Source organism: Cricetulus griseus, chromosome 3 (assembly GCF_003668045.3).
Source record: "Cricetulus griseus strain 17A/GY chromosome 3, alternate assembly CriGri-PICRH-1.0, whole genome shotgun sequence".
Classification (NCBI taxonomy): Eukaryota; Metazoa; Chordata; class Mammalia; order Rodentia; family Cricetidae; genus Cricetulus; species Cricetulus griseus.
Window position 1 is genome coordinate 168,337,506 of NC_048596.1, and position 20,751 is coordinate 168,358,256.

At 43.2% G+C, this 20,751-nt stretch overlaps 1 pseudogene; it reads right to left on the reverse strand.

The window, feature by feature from the left end:
* Positions 1-649: 649 nt before the first annotated feature.
* LOC107978044 overlaps positions 650-20,751 on the reverse strand; it is a 30,163-nt pseudogene continuing 10,061 nt past the window's right edge.

Genomic DNA, 20,751 nt, shown 5'->3' on the forward strand with positions numbered 1-20,751 from the left:
AAATGGCTAGTCTTGCCATATCAAAGGCAAACTCTATAACGAGTTTCTTGGATGCCCGTCTTCCTCTCAGATGTAATTGGTGTGCCAAGAACAGTTGTGTCTCACTGTCAAGAAAAACCTTAAACCATTTAAATGCCATATATTCTGTAGGTCTTTGAAAGGTTTGAAGAATATCTATATATCTAGAAAACTTCATTAATATCAACAAATGAAGATCCATTCCAATACAAAGTATCATTTCTATATCATATTCTTCCTTTTTTCTTTAAAAAGTGATTGACTGTGACCACTACCATTTCTAACCAACTAAATTTAAATGAAAACAAATATTCAGATCACCTGGGCCATTGCATCAGGGGGTCCTGACCCATGAAACCATACCAATCTGGAAGGAATCTACAGCCCCTCACCCTCCATGGAAACAAAAGTAGAAATTCCCCTCCCAAGTAACCTGTACTTTAACAACTTTTGCTCCTTCCCCAGCAATTAAATGATTTAAAGACAACACAGTAGCATTCTTTTGTTAACAGTCACACATTTACAATCACACTTCATACACACTTGTGTGGCCACACCATACATACAGAACATACATACATCTTTTGAACAAAACTCACAAAGGAGAGGAGGTGTCGGAGGGTGGCCATTCTTACCATAGCTTGGCATCTTTGCAGGGTCTTGAGGACTGCTGCATCTTTGTCCATTCCTATAGGATCTTTTGTAAGGCCTGGGTCTTTTCTTTATCTATTTGGACATAGTCTACTTTTTTATCAAATGTGACAAATGATGTGGGTGGCTTGTGGTAAGGGCTCGGGGAGAGCAGCTAGAAGTCCAGGGCTATGTAATTTATGTTGCCAGTATTACTTTTTGGAGCTGGGTTGTTGGTGCCACTGAGGATAGGGGATGATGACACTGGCTTCTGCATAGGGACATAGTTCTCCTCACTATCTCTGGAGTCTGTGTTGGAGCTGGAATGGCAGTACTGGGAGGACCAAGACTTGGTGGCAGGTGACTTGAAAGGGAGCTCATTGATGACAGTGTTGTTTAACAGATCAAGAGGTGATGGCTTTGCTTTTTGGCCAGGCTTGAGGTTGCAATTGACCTTGTGTGCCTGGACCTTGTTTCCTCGGCTGGAGCCTATGGGGCACTGTAGACATTTCCAAAATTGTCCCCTGCTCTTTCCATAGCCAGCAGAGTAGAAGAAACTGGGTTTATGGGCACATAGTTGTCACCAGAGCTGGCATTGTCTGATCGACCCACGATAGTCTTTTCTGGAGATTTAGCAGACCAGCAGGTGGTTTCTCTGCCTTGTGTTGAATACTTGCAGTCACTGACTGGAGGTCTTTGTTGAGGGTGTCTTGGGATGCCATGTTGGGGGAGCGATGGCTGAGTCCACTAGGAGGTCTCCAAATTCCCTACACAGGGTGTTGCCGGGTGCCTTGATGGTGTACACATCCTCACTATCTGCCTTAGACCCTGTGAGGCTGCCCTTGGTATGGCTGTATGAAGCCAGGCTATGGGGGAGGTCAAAAGCACTGTCTTTGAATTTTGTATTGTGTCGGCCTGGCTTGGAAAGGCTATAGAAGTCATGGACCTGCCCGCTGACTCTGTTGATACAGTGTCTACTGCCCTGGGCAAGTTTCTGTGTGGCTATATCACTCTCCTGTCGGGTGCTCTGAGAGAAGCTGGCATTCCTCCCATTTTCTGTCCTTTGGCTTATGCATTGTTGTAAGTGTTGATATTCCTGAGGTGCACTGATGGACAAGGCAGGCTGGATGTGGCTTGACACGAGGGGCTGGTTAGAGTGTGAAGGAACAGAGGACTTCCTTGCTCGGAGCAGGTGCTGACTGGAGCTGCTGAACTCAGCTGGAGAAGAGCAGAGACTATGACTGACTGAAGAAAGGTTTCTCAGAGCATCAGTGCTCTCTTTAGTCTGACTGAAGTTGCAGATCTGGCAGATGCTCTGGACCCACCTATTCATGTCAGCCTCTGTCTCAGCCACCAGGTAGAAGGTGCACTCATTGGTCTTGATATCAAACATAAAACTCTTTTAGACCTCTTTTTTGTTGAAGGTCAGGCCTACATCCAACTGCTTACAGAAGTTTAGGTTGATGATCACAGGGGTTTCTTGGAGTGTTCATTCTTATAGTATTCTAGAACATCTGGGTCACCATTCATCTGACCACTCCACAGGATAAGCCAGCGTTTCTTCCAAGCATAGCATCCCAACTTTTTCTCAGGAGGCAATTTCTCCAGCTAGCCTGTGCACACCACATCATTGCCAGCTGACTGGAGCCCCCAGTGGGCTCAAGTGGAAAAGGGCATGGGCTGCTGGGTCAGCTGGCTGCTGGTGTGCAGCTCAAGGGGGAGGGATTCCTCAGTGGAGGATTTCCAGTATTTATTTAATAATTTTCTTAGCATTATTTCTTAATCCAAAGTTAAAATAAAATCTAATCATTACCTTGTCTCTTTAAACTTTCTCTGTGTATTTAACTGTGATTCTATTCCAATCATACTCTCTTAGGAGTTGAGGCACCCCTTTTCCAGTGCTTTTACAGTTCAACTCTCTCAGGAGTTGAGATACCCATTTTCCAGTGCCTTTACAAGCCAACTCTCTCAGGAGTTGAGGTACATATTTTCTAGTACCTTTTGCAATCCACCCTCACAACTCCTTACTTGCTGGCCAGCCTTCTGAGGGTGATCTCTCAGGGTCCCCTTTCTTTCCCGATCTTGGTGGAACCTCCACTTGTGGCTGCCTGAACCCACAACTAAGTCGAGTATCGGGTGAAAGCCTGGAGATTGGGATGAAAGACAAGATGCCTGGTCCACTTTCTGAGAGAATGTCTCCCACCTTTATTTTGGAGCAGCCTTATATACAAACTTACAAAAACCCCAGGTCAAAGGGTTCACAACAGGATATTGATCCCAGTGGGGTGAGGTCAGGAAAACAGGAGGTACCTGTGGTTATGCTGGAAAACAACTCTTAGAGACCGGGTAGGGGCTGGATCCCAACAAGTTCATCCATCTATCCTGTTGCGGCAGCATCCCTTCTCTGGTATTAGAACCCACTCCTTCAGGCTTCTAACATAGACTGAATACTGCAGCTCTCCAGGAATCCCCGGGGCCTTTAGTGCCAGATTGGGACTGTTGGGAGCCCGTGGACCAAACAGCTACCTGATTCCCTGCTTCTCCAGTGTGAGGCAGCCGTTGTTGGACTACCAGACAACATCCTGTAAGCCAATCTTATAAATCTTGTTTTAAGGATCTACACAGTATGAGAACCTGAACCAGCAACCATGCACTCATTTGGAAGAAAAACAATAATAAAGTTTCAAAAAGTAATGAAAAAAGAAAACCCATGCCACATCTAGAAAATTGAAAGTTGAACAAAAATTTAAATTTTAAAAATTAAGTCATGAGATGAGGAGATGGCTTAGTCAATAATAGTGCTTGCTACATAAACATGAGGACCTGAGTTAGATCCCCAATACCCGTGTTAGAAGCTTGGCATGTGGCTCATATTTATAATCCTAGTGATAGAATTATCTGGATGACAGAGACATCCAGGTCCCTGGTGTTTCCTAGGGAGAGAACCTGCCTCAAAAATTAAGGTGACAGTTTCTGAGAAATAATACCTGAGGTCTGAGGTTGGCCTAAACACCCCCCCACCCCCCCACACACACACAGAGTTGGATATCGGGGGAGAGAGAGAAGAATGAACATTAAGCTTTAATAGTTCTGGAAGAACTGTTGGGCAGTATTTTTCTCTTCTTGGAAGGGGAAAGCTTTTTTAAAGTATGGCACACAAATCAAGCTTAATACATTTGATTAAATATTTTTTAACATTTCTTCAAGGCTGCCAAAGAAAGGAAAATAAAAATGTAAGTAGAAACTATCTCCAGGAATAGAAAAAGAGTACCAGTCCCAAATGCACAAGGGAAGTGCAGGTTTTTATTACAAGTGTGTGGGCTACTGTTTCTCACCTATCAGATTGGCAAAGACCCCAGTGTAAATCTGCCCTGCTGCTGAGGACAGTGGGTAATAGGCATGCTTCATCAGAGAAGAACACATAATGACTTGAGAAGGTAAGTTGGCAGTATTTTTCAGAACTGCAAACAAAGATGTCCTTTGACCCAGTAATTGAAATTCTAAAATCTCATTCTCTAGACATTGTTACAGAAAGAATGCCAAAAATAGTTTAAATAGACAAAATGAAGGTGCCATTTTACTCAAAGGGAGGGAAGGATGAAAGAATAAATCTACATTTATTTGGCTGTGCAAAAGACACCCTTATATATGTTGCTGTGGGGTGTGGTGCTATTGTGTGCAATGGGACTCTGGGGAAAAGCTTTTTAGGGAAAGTGAAGTTTGACATCATTCAGGGATGTGAGATCAAGACACAAGTTAGAAGGAGGTATAGACGACATTTTCACAAGTCACATCCTAAGTCTGTAGTCAGTGAATTTTTTTTGAAATACTATGTAGAAGAGAACAGTAAAAGGGTCCAGGTTGTCAAATACAGTGGAGAATCACTGGATTTAATAAAACAAGGCATCATCATATTAGGGAGAACATTTCCAAAATCTCATTGGCCAGGGAGTCTCTAAGAGGCAGGTGGAGAATGTGCCATTCATTCACCGCTCAAGCTTATATGATCAGGAAAGCTTCTCTCACATCATGTCCTGTGGAGTTGCTGGTTGTGATGAAATGGGCCCTGAGCCGTGTGAGCAGCAGTGATCTTCTTCGGCAATAGCTCTGTGACACCTGCAGAAGGAGGCATAGGGCTTCAAGCCACAGCAGAATAACTGGCCCCAGCTTTTACCATGGGTCACTTCCCCTTCTGTCAACGAAAAAGATGAAAAGGAAGAAAATACACAAATCTCATATTTTCCAACAGGATATCCACTGAAGACCAAATAATGCTGTGGGACACCTGCTTTGACAAGTAAAATGCAGGTGTTCAGCTCGGTAGAGGTTGTAGAAAAATGGTGAATGAAACTTTAGGGTGATCAGGTCCCGTGTAGTGTTTAAACGCTATCCATTTAGTTTTCCTTTACTCTCTACCTCTCACACTATCCCTTTTGGGAGAGAAGCATAGGAGGGAGGAGCTAAACCCAGCTTCCTAGGAGGGAGAAGGTAAGCCCAGCTTCCTACCTGTATGTACTTTCTGGCCACTAATCAAGAGAGAAGACAAAGTGTCTTCTAGAAAAATCCCTAATAGAAATTAAATGATACACCCCAAATAAGTAGTGGATTGGCAAAATTATTCAAAGAAATAATAGCTCATAGTTCGAATTAAATTGCAACGAGGACCTTACATATAAACATATAAACATCATTTATGAAAAAATGTATCATTATGGCTCCTACAGATATTTTTAAAAAGTAATGAAATATTTTAAGTTTTATGCTAAGACTTAACTTAGATGAAATAGATAAAGTTTCTTTTTTAAAAAACGCTACTAATAAACTGACAGATGATAAAACAGAATACTCAAAAGGCTCTCTGCCTATTAAAAATGTTAAGTTTTATAATTTAAAGCTGCCCCACAAAAGAGCTCCTGACCCACACAGCCTTACTGATAAATTATCCCCACATTTCTAAAGAAGAAATGAAACTAATTTCACAGACACTGAAAATGGGACATGAGAAGGATTTTTCTGGCTCTATGTGTACAAGTCTTACTATGATCCATGAGCCAGACAGTCAAGGAAAAGAAAAGCATTAACAAAGCACCAAGTGAATATGAACACAGAAATTCTTAATAAATTTCAATATATGAATCCAGCCATATTTAAAGAAAAATACAATTGGGTAGAGCTTATCACCGAAATGCAAGGTTGGCTTAATGCCTAAAAAATTCAATAATTCAGGATAAAGAAAAAAAGTTATATTTACATTTTAATAGATTCAGGGAAAACAATGGTTAAGGCTCATCAATCATACATATTAAATATTTTCAGCAAAGTATCAATAGAAGGAAAATGTCCTAAGAGATGGTCTAACTGAAGTGTGACCTGAACTTGTTCCTTCAAAGGCATAAGTATCTACACGTCTGTTTTTGATACTGCATTGAAATACCCAAGGCAGGCTACTTTTGGAAAGAAAGGTTTGCTTATCTCCCAAATTTGGAGGCTGAAAGTCTACGATTGGGTAGTCCATAGGTGAAGCCTCTGGTGAGGGCCTTCTTGGCTGTGTCTCATCATGGTGGAAGTATCTAAACACATCACCAGACAGGACCCAGATGGACTGGCATCTCACATTTCCTCTGAAGGGATTGACCTCTCTGTAGACCCCACCTGTTAAGGTCTTAAAGGTTTCTCCATGACAATACCACCATACAAGTAACCATTCTTCTAACATAGGTACCCATGGCAAACAACACACACATGCACATGTGCAAACACATTTCTTAGTCCTTAGCAGCTTATATGCAAAGGTCAATAAGATAATATGCTGTTTTGTTTTGTTTTGTTTTGTTTTCTGAAAATTAGTTGTTTCCTTCATAGGACAAACTCTTATTCTCCAGAATGCTTTTTTATGTCGAGACCATGTCTACATCAATTGTGGTGTCCCCTATCCCCTCTGTCTTGTTTTTGAGGCTAGGTCTCTCATGAATCTGGATCTTGCCAATTCTCCTGAACTGGCTGTTTAGTGAGCTCCTGGACAGCCTCTTTTCTCTACCTCCCCAGCTCTGAGATCATAGGCATCCACCAGGTGTTCTTATTTCTACATGAGTATTGGGGATCAGGCAGTGTAGCAGGCACCTTACTGACTAGGTCCTTCCTGCAACTGATACTTTCTTTGAAAAACGTCAGACATCTTAAAATGATCAGAGATAATACCTAATGATAACAGACTTGAATATTGATTGCAACAATATGAATAGTGGGAAAAATTTAGAAAAAAAACTAAATATTTGAACACTATTAAATTGCCTGTACAAATATAGTATATTCAGAGCACAGATTCTCTGTGCAGTCACCCACATTAAGGAATATTCCAGCACATGGGGAAATATTCACAATGATAAAAGTAGACTATATGGCAATGAACCCCATCTGATTTCAATTTTGCTAAAAGAAAAGAAAGCAAAATTAAAGATATGAATAGAACTGTTACTAGTGATGCTATTTCAGTAAAGGGAAATTTCACTTTTGTGCTTTTCTGCATCCTACAGATTTTCTCTATCTGCATTAGCTTGCTTATGAAGATCAGAATGGAATAAGAAGTGAACTTCATTCAGAGATGGGCTATTTAGAAAAGAACTGTCGTTATCTGCCAGCTTGTCTAACATCCATCCTTGCCCCTACTTTAGTGGCTCAAGACATCAATTCATTGTTTAACATGAGAGTTTTATATGGCAGGAATTGGGAACAGAGATCAGGGACAGGTGCCTTTGTTCACTGTGCTGTTGCCAGGGGCCAGTGGTACCCAGCTGGTAGCTGGAGATGTGTAGAAGCAAAATTGTTAGCTCAGGTCTCTAACCTATGAGTGGTTGGAAGGTTGGGATCCTGCCCTTCTATGCCACTCCTTGTCATCTTTGAATCCCTCCATAGGGTCTGCTTGGCTAGCTAGTTGCATTTCTTACATGGAGGCTCAGGGCTCTGAGAAGGAAGTGACAGAACTGTATAATGTCCTTCCCCAGGGATTGCATTGACCAAGCAGTTCCAGCCCAGTCCAGAAGCACGATGGGGACAGACGTACTGGCGATGGGGGAAGCATCCACAAGTCTGCAGGTGTTTTCGATGCATCATAATTGCATTATTTAAGCCCCAGAGAAAAACCAAAGCCCATTCTACTAGAAAAAAAGAGAAAGAACAAATATAGGCATAGAATTCTTAGTTGTAAAAACAAAGATCTCTACCCCAGACTCCTCCTGGTCTGTAATAGATGTGATGTGCTCAGGGTATTGTCAAATGCTACACAACTGCCAAGGAGTCATTGTGTGCCAAAGCCTGGTATATAATCTAACAGAATGGCATGCTCATAGATATTGGTGAGCACCAGTCCCAGTTTAATAGAGATTGGAGCAGAGTGTTCAGGGTATTCAGATAGCCCTCAGATACATTTCATGAAGTAGCTCCAATGCTTGAGAATCCAAGCCCTTGATGGGGCCCAGGGCAAAGCCACCTCGCAGCTGATACAGCTGAGAAGTGTGTCTGTTCAATGGAATGAAGGCTTTTCCTGGTTTTCAGAAGCCTGCCATTCACTCAATTTGTATATACAATAGTGTGCCCATTACTCATTGTGAGATACATGCCAGGACCTCCAGTGGCTGGATGAACCTGAGGATTGCACCAATCCCTGTATATGTGGGTACTTTTTCCCTGTATACATATGCCTTATAATGAGCTTCCATTCATAAATGAAGCACAGTGAGAAATGAACAATAGCAATAAAACAATTATGATATACTAAAAAATAAGAGTTAACTGAATGTGGTCTATTGTAAATACCCAGAACTTTCCCTTTTTACTTAAGAGAAACTGACTTCTCTTTGTCATATTAGAATCTTCCATTTGAGACCATTATGATACAATCAGGAGTCTTGAACCTCTCCAGGCATTGTGGTGGGTGTCTTGGTGACTGAGATAGCTACCAATGTACTCATGTGCAGGAGGGTGGCATGGAGAGTGTGAATCCTGGGGCAGAAGAATGATTTCTGTTAAAAAGGGCAATATTTCATCATGTTACTAAGAATGGCACCCAATTTAAAACTTAGAAGTTCTCTACTTCTGGAATTTTTCACTCGAGACTATTACACTGTAGGAAACAGACAACTAGAGAAAGTAAACCTGCAGGTAAGGGGAAGCTACTGTGATGCTGAAAGTGTGCCATTTCAGACATTCTCGGAACCTCGACTGTCTGGAGTGTTTTCTTTGGTGGCACCTGACATCTAATGTGCCCTATGGTTTGAATCTGAAATGCCACCCTCCCTGCTGCCTGTGGTTTGACTATGTACTCCCAGCTGATGGTTCTGCTGACAGTGGTTGTTGTCTGGACCAGGTATTTCCAGGTTGTTGGCATCTTGAAGAATTGAAAGCGAGGCTTGCACAGATTGCAAAGTTGAAAAAAAAAAAAAAACTATTCCGAAACAAAGCAATCATAAGATCAGATGCCATGCCGAGAGAAACAGCTGAGTGAGTACTCAAGACCCTGGTTACTATTTGAGGCTTTCTTTAATGGGGTTCAAGAGAAGGAGGAGTTTGGTTGCACAGGTGACAGGCTTGGATTATATAAGCCTTTATTTACTCACCACACGTGTTCTGTCTCAATATGTATCTGATTTTAATCATATGCACACAGATTTATGGATAGGTATAAGCTGAAAAATATGTTTCTCCCCTAAAGGTCCATAGTTTGCCTTATTGTGCTTATACCCAAACTAGTTTTCTCAGGATTGCCTCCCCCTCAGTCCCATGCTTGACTATATCTGGAATATGTTTGAATAGGTGTTACCTGGGATAGGGGACATTTTTGAAGGTTTTCAAAGGGCAGGGAAATGCATTCCATTGTTTGGAGTGGGTGTACATGTAGCCCCGTCTGGTGAGGGTCCTAGGTTACTAGCTAGGTGCACTGTTTGGAGAGGAGTGTGAGTACACAGGAAATGCAAGCAAGGGTCTGGGCTTAGCAAATCCATCCTTGGAAGAGGGTGTATACACAGTTCAAGCCAAGTGAGACCCGGCTTGCAAAGGTGTTTCCTAAGCTTGCCTCAGCTCCATTTGGGGAGGTGAGACATGGCAGGAGGAAGTGGGTCACTGGGGAATGGCTCTTTGGGAGTGTATTACTACCCTTGTCCCCTTCCTGTTTCACTGTATGCCAACGTGGTTGGCCATGAAGTGAGCAGCTCTCCTTCACCACACACTTCTGCCACCATGATGCTCTACTCAAGCAAATGGATCTTAACAACCATGAGCTGATTGCTAGAGACCAGGGACAAGACTCCCTCTCTCAAGACGTTCTCTCTGCTTTTGGTCACACTGTGACCAAGCCCTGCTACAGGACAAACACCTCCTTTCTAGAACATCCAGTTCCCTAAATCTCTTAGCAGCAGCTTTATGTCCAACAACCTGAGCCTGGCTTGACAAGCATAATGATGCAGATCCAGGCTAACAAAGCCCAGCAAAGAGTCAGGCACGTGCCGAAAGCTCCCACCATCCTGCCAACAACCTTTGAAACCCAGGAACCATGGAGAGAGAAGCCAACTAGCCCCAAGTGCTCTCTGCTGAGGGCTTCTGTGGGTGGCAGGAGGCACCTTCGCTGGCACAGCCTGCATCATGTGGAGAGTGCCAGGCCCATCTCAGTTCCTACCACAACCCTGGAATGCATGTCTTCATTTACTTCTAAAAGCTTCGGGACATTTTCCCTCCCATATGTTAAACATTAAATGGCAAAGCTGATAGAGACAGGCCCAATGTGACTTTGATTTTTGCATATGCTGAGATGTTCGGCTGGAGGAGGTCCTGGGGAGACTGAGTACTCAAAAGAAGCACTCAGAAGTCCCCCTCCCCGGGAAACCCTGCCCCTTCCAAACTTCAGCAAGCACAACTGCTTTTAATTCCAAGGGGTTGTTTTCATCTATCATTAATTTTGGCAGTAGGAAAATAACCCTTTGATACCAAAGAAGTCCGGCCTAGTAGGAATTATTATTATTATTAGATTAGTAATAGCGGTGGCGATAAATTGGACCAGGCAAGAGTTGATGTAATGGACGCTCCCGGCCCTATTCACGGCTGTCAGCTCTGCTTAGCTGGCCCTCCACCCTGGCCTGGGTTGGAAGTATTCTGTGTCCATCCCCTCCCTGCTGAGCTTGTCAGCACCTGGAGGGCACAAGCTTCTTCTTGTTCCCTGTGCCTCCCAGCCCTGCCTAGCACAAGCACAGAAGCTGTTCCCCCAACACCACACAGGGAGTTCAGTCAAACCTCACTTAGCTGGAAGGTTCCTGAGCCAAACTTCAGAGATGATCACCCTGGAGAGTGAGTAGGCCAGATAGGAGGGAGAGTAGGGCAGATGGGAGGGAGAGTAGGGCAGATGGGAGGGAGAGTAGGGCAGATGGGAGGGAGAGTCGGGCAGATGGGAGGGAGAGTAGGGCAGATGGGAGGGAGGATTCCACATTGGGTTGTCCCATGGCTTTTGTCTTTAAAGCTTGCTGTTTATTTTTGTGCTTGGTTTGTTTGTTTGTTTTTGGAGACAGGGTTTCTCTGTATAATAGCCCTGGCTATCCTGAAACTCACTTGTAGACCAGGCTGGTCTTGAACTCAGAGATCTGTCTGCTTCTGTCTCCTGAGTGCCGGGATTAAAGTCTGTGTCACCCACAGCTTAGTTTTAATTTTTTTTAAACGTAACTTTATTGAGGCACAGTGACATACAAGGGTCTATATAAATTTCAAAAAGCTGATGAGATTGTATGCATGGTTATTGCCATTGGTATCAAGCCAGATCATGGACTGTGCCATTGCCAATTTTTAGTGTCATCACTCCATGTCAGGTTTTCTATGAGTGGACTGAACTTAGTCCCTATACCAGAATGAAGAGACAGAAAACTGCTTCAGACATTGGATGCAGTTCATCCCAGGGCCTCATCAGTTACTTACTCATTCATTCATTCATTCATTCATTCAGTTCTTCTACAAGTGTTTACCCTTCAACTTCCAAGCATCCAAAGTTCTCTAAGCAATGGAGCTGTGATCCCAAGACACAGCTCCAGGGAGGAAGAAGAATAGGGAAGAAAGAAGGGAACATGCAGAGGGGCTGTGTCTCTCTGTCCCAATACCCTGACCTGGCAAAGAGAACTAGAGCAGGTCAACTAGTGGAAAAGAGTCATCCTGAAGAGAGAGAAAGAGAGAGGAGGGAGGGGGAGAAGGAGAGGGGGTGAGTGTTCAGGGGCATGGAGAAACCAGGCAGACTCAAGCTGGGAGCAAGCCAGACTGTCTATCCCTCTGCTACAGTAATGACACAGGATTTCACTCTGAAGGAGATGGGTCTGAACTTAGACATGGCCTAGTCGTATTTGCTTCCAATTTGCATCTTAGGAGCCTCATTCTGATTTCTGCCAAGATGGTAGACCAACGTGGATGCCTGGCTGAAAACTGTGACAGTGGCCTAGAGTGCAGGGTCTGGTGGGAGGCAGTCAGTGTCCAGATAGATACTGATACTATGAAGCCTATAGGATTTGCTACAGAGCAGACCAAGGGGAAGGGAGAACAGAGGGAATGGAAAAGAGAAGAGAGGTCAGAGGTCTTCAGGGTCTCCTGAGTCAGAGCATATAAGACAAGAGGATTTAACCTTTGTACTGGAATATCTTTCTACCTAAAGAATAAAAGGAAGGTTGCAGGGACAAGTATACTCCCGTGAGTGAAAGCCACTCACTGTGACAAGGTGAAGGAAACAGTTAACCCTGTCTCTTCTGTAGGGGATCTGTGTAACATCCTCCAGGGCTTCTTCCATGCCACTATAGTGCAAAGCAGTATTTTCACACACACAGGACAGAACTCACCCTTCTCTGTGAGCCACAAGCTCCCCAGATGTGCCTGCTGTGTGTTCAGATCAAGAGTGTGACGTTAGAAGGGGCATCCAAAGGAGGAAGGTGGTGTCTTGTCTCGAAGGATCTCTGAAAACAGGGATAAAAGAGGTATGTTAAAAGAAATTAGGTTAGGTTCGTTATTGTTAACACAAAGTCCAAAGATGCGCCCTACTAGAAGAAAACATGAAAGAGAAAGTCATTGAATAATTTTCCTTGCTATTGAAAGTAACAAAGGTGATATTGATTTTCTATAGGAGAGAGCAGAATTAATCAGTAGCCTTAGCTTGTGGGTATTCACCATATACACACGGTGTACCATCACCCCTTGGCATCTGAGGGGCACTGTCTTCAGAACTCCCCGTGGATGCTGTCTTACTTCCCTTTTCTGTCACTTTGTGTCCTGGTCGGATTTATTTATTTACTTGCCTACTTATTTCTGTTAACATGACACAAGTTAGAGTTATCTGAGAAGAGGGAACCAGAATGGAGACGGCTCCTCTATAACACTGGATAGTAGGTGAGCCTGTGGGGGCATTTCTTTTCTTCTTTCTTCTTTTTCTTTCTGTAATGAGTTCAGGTGTTTTGGCTGAGTGTTTGTTTGTGTACCACCTGCATGCTTGGAGCTGAGAGCCCAGAAGAGGGCATCGGATCCCATGGGACTGGAGTTACAGACAATTGGTAGTTGTCCTTTTGAATGTTGGGAATTCCACCTGGGTCCTCTAGAAAAGCAGCCAGTATTTATCCAAGCCATCTCTCCAACCTTTTTTTTTTTTTTTTTTTTTTTTTTTTTGAGACAGGATTTCTCTATGTAGCTCTGACTATCCTGTAAGTCACTCTGTAGAGCAGGCTGCCTTCAAACTCATGGAGATCCATCTGGGATTAAAGGCATATGTCATTCCACCTCCCCATTCTACCATTCTACCTCTCCACCCCAACCCTCCCAGGTGCCACATATTTTCTTGATCAGTGACTGATGTGAGAGAGCCCAGCCCATTATGGGTGATGCCATCCCTTGACAAATGGTCTTGAGATACACAATAATGCAGTTTGAGCAAGCCATGGGGATAAACCCAGTAAACAGTACTCCTCCAAGCTGTCTGCTTCAGTGTCTGCCTCCAGGTTCCTGCCCTGCTTCAGTTTCTGCCTTGACTTCACTCAGTGATGGACAATTTCCTAACATGTAAGATGAAACACACCCTTTCGTTCCTAAGTTGCTTTTGGTCATGGTCCTTATCATAGCAACAGAAACCCTAACTAAAACAGAAATTGGTGCCAGAAATGAAACTTGGAAAAATAAGAATGTTAGGAGCAATACAGGTATTGGAGGCCTAGCTTGTGAGGTTTCAGAGGGAAGTTTAAGAGTTCTTCAAAGATGCTGTCAGGACTATTTACATAATGTTTTGAATTGTGAATCTGGATTTGGTATGTAGGGGCTGAAGAATCCTCTGTAATTAAGAAGAGACTATAGTCATTTGTCGGGTCTGTACGTTCCTGAGAAGGGGAGTGTGGATTGAGGAAAGAAACAGACAAGAGACAGTACAAGAGTCGAGAGGGCACTTGGTGAAAACTGAAAAAAAACAAAAACAAAAAAAAACAAGTTTATTACTCACAGTTCTTATGTACCCCAATCATAAGGGGAGGGCAAAAGGCTTCCGTGATATAGAGAACAAGCAAGTGTAATTACCTTCCCAATACCCAAAACATCTGGCTACCACACCCTAAGTCAAACATCCTGTAATTTGATCTTGAGGGTCAAAACACTCAGTAGCCACACCTTTGGCCAAACATTCTGGTGTTTAACCTTGGAGAAGCGAGAGTACGTTTGAACTTTCTGACCCTAAGTTAAGATGGACTGGTATCAAATCTGAGAGCACAGTCATTAATGCAAAGTCATTTTGAAAGTATTTCCCCAGGGTCAGACACAGATGCTGTGATCCAGAGGGATCAAGGCTATAAACAGCCAAATTTGGAAATGGTTTAAGAGTTTCTCAGCAAAACTTGATAATGTGTTCTCCCCGGTGGTATTGGTTTTGAAGGCTTGAAGGGGTCATGGAGTGAGGCTGAAGCTTTGGCACTGTGTGGTTGTGTCCACATTGATAAAGAGAACTCAAGAAGAAGCTAATGGTAAAGGTGCAACCCAGTTGCGGTGGAGACCTCAGCATTTTGGAGAAGCCAGCTCCAAATGGGATGACCACCAAAGGGCAGCTGAAGCCATAGAGTGGAGTAACCTGAACTTACCAGAGAAGCTGTGTATACTAGGGATGGCAGAACCAGGGAAGCAGAGTTGCCAAGGTCCTTTGGAGCCCAGAGGATTATGAGTTGTTCTCAGACATCAAGCACTGAATTTTTTATACTGTTGAGTTTTGGTTTTGGTTTGACCAGATTGTGACTGTGTCCTGGTTTTCCCTCTTGGAGTAAGATATTACTTAACTTATTTTTGATTTTACAGGAGCCCACAGTTAAGAGACATTGGAATTTTATAGAGACTTTTGTAATTTTATAGAGACTTCGGCTATTTGAGAGAGACTTTGAAGTCTGAAAGAGATTTTTAGAAGCTTTAAAAAGACTGAACTTTTAAGATGTTTGAATTTTTAAAAACTGTGGGACTTTTAAAATTTGGAATGTGTTTTATATTGAGGCTGATATTTTTGTGGGATCTTGGGGATGAACAAGAAAGGAAAGGTTATAGTTGAAGATGATATGTCTGTGTGTCAAGTTGACAAGGGGTCAATTATCCTGGTTGGTTTTTTTTTTTTTTATCACTTGATAAAAACTAGTGTCATCTGAGAAGAAGGAACCACAACTGAGAAAATGCTTCCATCAGACTGGCCTGCAGGCAACACTGTAGGAGCATTTTCTTAGTCAGCAATTAATGTGGGAAGGCCCAGCACATTACAAGTGATGCTACCCCTAGGTGGATTGTCCTGGGATGTAGAAGAAAGCAGGATGATCAAGCCATGAGGAGCAAACCAGTGAGCAACATTCCTTCACAGCCTCTGCCTCAGTTCCTGCTCCCAGCTTCCTGCCCTCCTTGAGTTCCTGCCCTAACTTCCCCCAGTGATGGACACATCACCTCAAGTTGTTTTTGGTCATGATCCTTGTCACAGCAATAAAAACCCAATTAGAACACTATGATAAAATACTTCCCCCAAAAAAATGATTTGAAGGAGAAAGGATTTATTTGCTTTACAATTCTAGGTTACAGTCCCTCACTGAGGAGCAGCCAAGCAGCAGGAACTTGAACCAACATCCAGAGTCAGGAGCTGTGAAGTAATGCATGCTTCCTTGCTAATGCTCACCTCCATTGCTCTTATAAATCCAGCATCCCCTGCCTAGGGTATGGTGCCACCCATAGTGGAAGGTCTTCTCAGTTAATGCAGTGAAGGCAATCGCCCCACAGACTTGCCCACAGGCCAACCTAATCTAGACAGTCCCTCATTGAGACTAGACTGTGTCAAGCTGACAATGAAACTAGCCATCACAAATGGCCTGCTATTTAGATGAACCCACACACATCTTCCATAAATTTTCATATCCTCCATGGATGGTTTAGAAAACATCCTGAGACAATGGAAATGCTGTGCAAAGGACTATTACACTGGATGGCTTAGGTAATAATGACAGGGGAGACAATACCATATTATTCAAAACAAATGCAGTATCAAAACATTTTAAACTCTTATCTAACTAAGCATGAAGAAGCAAATCCCCCAAATATGGAGCTCAGGTGCACATGTACATGAACACATGGATATATAATCCAGTATGTGTATGAATATAAAATGCAGAAAATTAACCCAAATTTGAATAACCTTTTTAAGTTGGTCTGGTGGTATATCTCAGTGGCAGAGAACACTCATAACATGTTCAAGGTCTGTAATTCAAAATCCAGGACTAGAAAGAAAAAAATTAAGAAATTAATGTGTACCAGCCATGCCACTATATACACAAAGGAAAGCACTCTGACCTCATCTGTGAGTTTGCCTTGCCCAGATTTACCACTAGGGGGTAGCATCTCCCATTTCTTCTCTCTACAACTCTTATTTCCACCTGGAATATGGGCACAATTATTTTTGATGTTGGAAAAAGAAGCAGGACTATGTCCCATGTGCCAGCAAACTGAATAGGTCATCATCTGTTTGAAAGATGGAGACGTTTCTCAGAGAGGTTAAACAACTGACAGGAGGTATACAGAAGAAATGTATAATACTGAGCTCCAGGAACCAGTTTGAAAATGCTCTGTACCGTGTGTATCCAGTGCGACTACTGCATCCTACAATCAAGAGCTCTGAAGGATCAAAGCACTCACACCGTTCTGGAAAGCTATGGATTTGCATAGGTGGGTCGGTCTTAGTGGCTGATTCAGAGTGTTCTACCAGTGCACGAACCCTCCAGCATGGGAATGGTGACATTTGTTTAGTTACTTATTTGTGTACTCATAGCGCACATAGATGACAACGTAGCAGAGCCCGTTTTCTCCTTCAGCCTTTATGCAGGTTTTGGGGGTTGAACCCTGGTCTTGCAGAGTAAACAAGCTAAGCTAATTCACCCACCCACTGTCCCCTTTTTTAAAGTGCTTCAGCTGGTGCCCGCTGAATATGCTCACTTCCGTGTTCCATGACTGTCAACGACACAGAAGTAGCCAGAAAGGATTCGGTGGCATTGTGTGACTAGAGCTGCCGAGACTGTTAGTGTCAAATTCAAGAGAAACTGCAGTCGTTTGCCCTCTGAAATAAGAAAAAGATGAAGAGGCTTTGAGTCTTTCCAGTGAGGCCGACCCAGCCCGATGCTAGCTGCTTCTTCCAGTATCAGGGGCGTTTGCCACCCATACCGCCTATGCAGACAGCTGACAGGGCATGTACAGGCTTCTGCTGGCTACTGTGCTTGAGGCTTTATCTGCATTGCCTCAGTTCCCATCACTCACAACCCTATGGTAGGGGAGCTACCAAGAATGATGCTTATTTTACAGCTGAAGTTCAGAGAGGTTAAGTAATTTGCCCGTGGTCAAACAGTCAACAGGCATAGATCTGTGTTTCGAAGCTGGAGTTGTTAACGAGGGTACTTTCTGACCTCTGAACATCAAAGATGAATCCCCAGGTAGGTCTCAGAGCTGCTCATCAAACTGCAAGAAGTGCCAAATGGAAAAGAATGTGTAACTAGCCTCAAAACAAAGCCCAGGAAGAATTATATCATAATTCTCTCTCTCTCTCTCTCTCTCTCTCTCTCTCTCTCTCTCTCTCTCTCTCTCTCTCTCTCTCTCTCCTCTATCCTCTCTCTCTCTCTCCTCTCTTTCATTCTCTCCTGTCTCCTTTTAAGCACAAGAATTTACTTCTGTCTCTGGAACAATTAGTCTTGCATATTTCTGTTTGTGCACCAAGACACTAAAACTGGAGCTCTACAGATCACAGTACCTCAACAAATAAGTAATTAAAGAGCAAGGACCAGCCTCTGAGTGGAGGTTCTTAGGACACATTTGTGAGCACCGTACAGGCACTCCTGGGAAACAACGCCCAGGTAATTATTTTAAATGAGCATTAATTATGTCATTATTAGAAATGGGAAGAAAATGCAATTTCCTTCTGTCACTTCTTGATATCTTAACTAGAGGAATATTTACCATGTTATTATAACAAGCCACTATTGGCATAATGGTGGCCAGGCAATAATACAGAGACATGTACATTTTCATATGAATATATCATGCCTAACTAATGAGATTGCTCATTTCATAACTTCAGTTCCATTTTTATTATTTCATAAAACTGGAAGTCCTTATCCATTTTATGAAAAACACCAAACCTTTGTGAAATTCATTAAATAAGCATAAAAAATTCATTAAACAAGTGAATTGCATTTGGAGCTGCTTTGATGCAAATGCCCTTTAAGCAATGTAAAACTCCATATTGATTTAACCTTTCATGTTCTGATATTTCCATGTGGATATAAAAAAAAATTCTTTATTCAGGGAATGAAATTAAGCACTGATCCCTTGATCTCCAGCTGGGCAGGATAGATTGGTCAATTTAAGTTTGCCGCTGCTGGTCAGCAAACAACGGAATTTAAAAGTATTAAGGCGTGTCGATATCTTAAGTATTGTCACCTGCACATCAAGCAAGGGAAAAATATATTATTCCAGCTCAATTAAGTTTGTGTTTGCTGTCAGGCTAACCTTGAAAGGGCGAGCCCATTGGGCCACGGCTCTGTGCCCTTGGAAGTTGACAAGGGCAACAGTGGCAAGATGTAAGACACCAACAATAGCCTGCATATTTTCAATCCTGTGGCCAGAACAGCCTGAAAATAATTAGCCTGGAGACGAGGTCCCCTTGGGCTGTGTCCCCTCATTAGTGGGGGGCAGCCCGGGGAGCCAGCTTTAGTTCAGAGGAGGAGAAACAGACTTGCCCTTCACCTAAGAAATGCTGCTGGGAACCTCATTAGGCCAAGAGCATAAGGCAGATTTCAGAGGTCTCTGGAGAGGGATGGGTCCTTGGAGGTCATCGGTCACTCTTTCACCCACCCATTCATTCATTCATTCATTCATTCATTCATTCATCCAATCAGTCAATGAATGCATGTGTAGTAGGGGCCTAGTCTTTGCCACAGATGACTGTTGATGCCTTGCAAGAAAAGATGGCCAATTAAGAAGCTGAGCCAAGTAACAAAACAACAATAAAAATACTGCATAGTATTGTGTGCAACTAATCGGAGCCCTTCCAATTTCTTATTGTGTTGTGAGGAGGCTTCAGCAAATGGTCCAGTGGTTCAGTTTCTCTGGGTGTCTGCTTCCTTGTTGATGACTCAGGAAGCTGTTGGACCCCTAAAGTGAGCTGAAAAACCACGGCTGAACCAGAGGGCAAGCAGTAAGTGCCCAACAAGTGACAAATATCACCATTCTGACTGTTTCTTCCATCTACCCTTCTATTCTCTAGACAAAAACTCACTGAGACCTGTAGCTTTGAGGTCACACAGGACTGGTCAGCACACTGGGCATCAATGATGACCAAGCTACCCAAGCCACAGCTTTGGATTTCAATGAATTCCTAAATCCGATGGTCTCTTGTTACTATAAGATATGTAATTGGACCTCTGGAGGCTTCAGGAAAGGGAAGATTCACCAGGATCCAACTTCTTAGTTTCAAATTCTCTATTTTATCTGCTTGATGGGGACCCCAACTTTAGCTAGCTTTTCCTAAGTCCCAGTGTAGATTGCAGTAGCTAGAGAGCTTTCTGTTTCTTTGTTACAGATGAAAAGTAAGCTTCTTTGTCTCTGTGTTCCCAAAGAATTAAAAAAAAATCACTAGGGCAGCTGAATCCATATAGCTACTTCTGGATCAATGACCATGGCCAGTGGATGAAGCACACTGATTAGCTTAGAGTGGGTTGTTCATAACCTACCTTGAGCCATGGTGTTAGCAGCCTGCCCAGAATCACAAACACCAGAGGCTACTGGGAAAGTGAGAGCTGACAGACAAATGAATGCTAGAAATGTAACCACACACCTGCTCAGGGAAATTTTAGACCTACACAATTCAGAGTCCAGTGAAGGGGTGTGTGAGCATCCAAGGAAGGCAAATCTGTGATGCTCTTGAGAGACACACACAGTCAGAAGCATTCAGAGGCTGCCCTGCCCTGCTCCCACCTTGGACTTCAGAGTTGTTCTCCGTGAACTGCCCACAATGGGCAGGAAACATGCCTTGCCCTGCTTGGTCTCAGTCCCTCTCCCATCAAAGTTCTTCTCTTCCCAAAGCAAAGCCACCATCTTTGCTGATCCTCTCCTCATCCCTGGACCTGAAGCAATTATCCCTTTTCCTTGCACCTTCCTGAGATCTCCCCTGCCTTTTGGAGCTATTGTCACCTCTACTGCCACTTCTCCCTTTTGTTCCCAGAGGGTCTGAAAATGCTTCTAACAATGCATGTTGCATGGAATCCTGCCATTAGTCAGCCCAGTAGAGGACACGGAACATCAAAGGGAACCCAGTCTTTGGGATTGGGATCAGTGTCCAAATATATCCAGGTTGTTAGGGCAGTAGTGGAAGCAAAGTCTAGAACTCTGACTCAAACTAGATAGTACAATGTACAGAAAGAAATAGCAATACTGTGGTTGTCTGCATGGCTTGGTTATTGGAAGAATGCTCATGGGCTCAGGGAATTGACAGGTTCTGTGATGACTTGTCATATCAGAAGACTCTGAAGATGGTGCAACAGGTACCAACCAGGTAACACATGT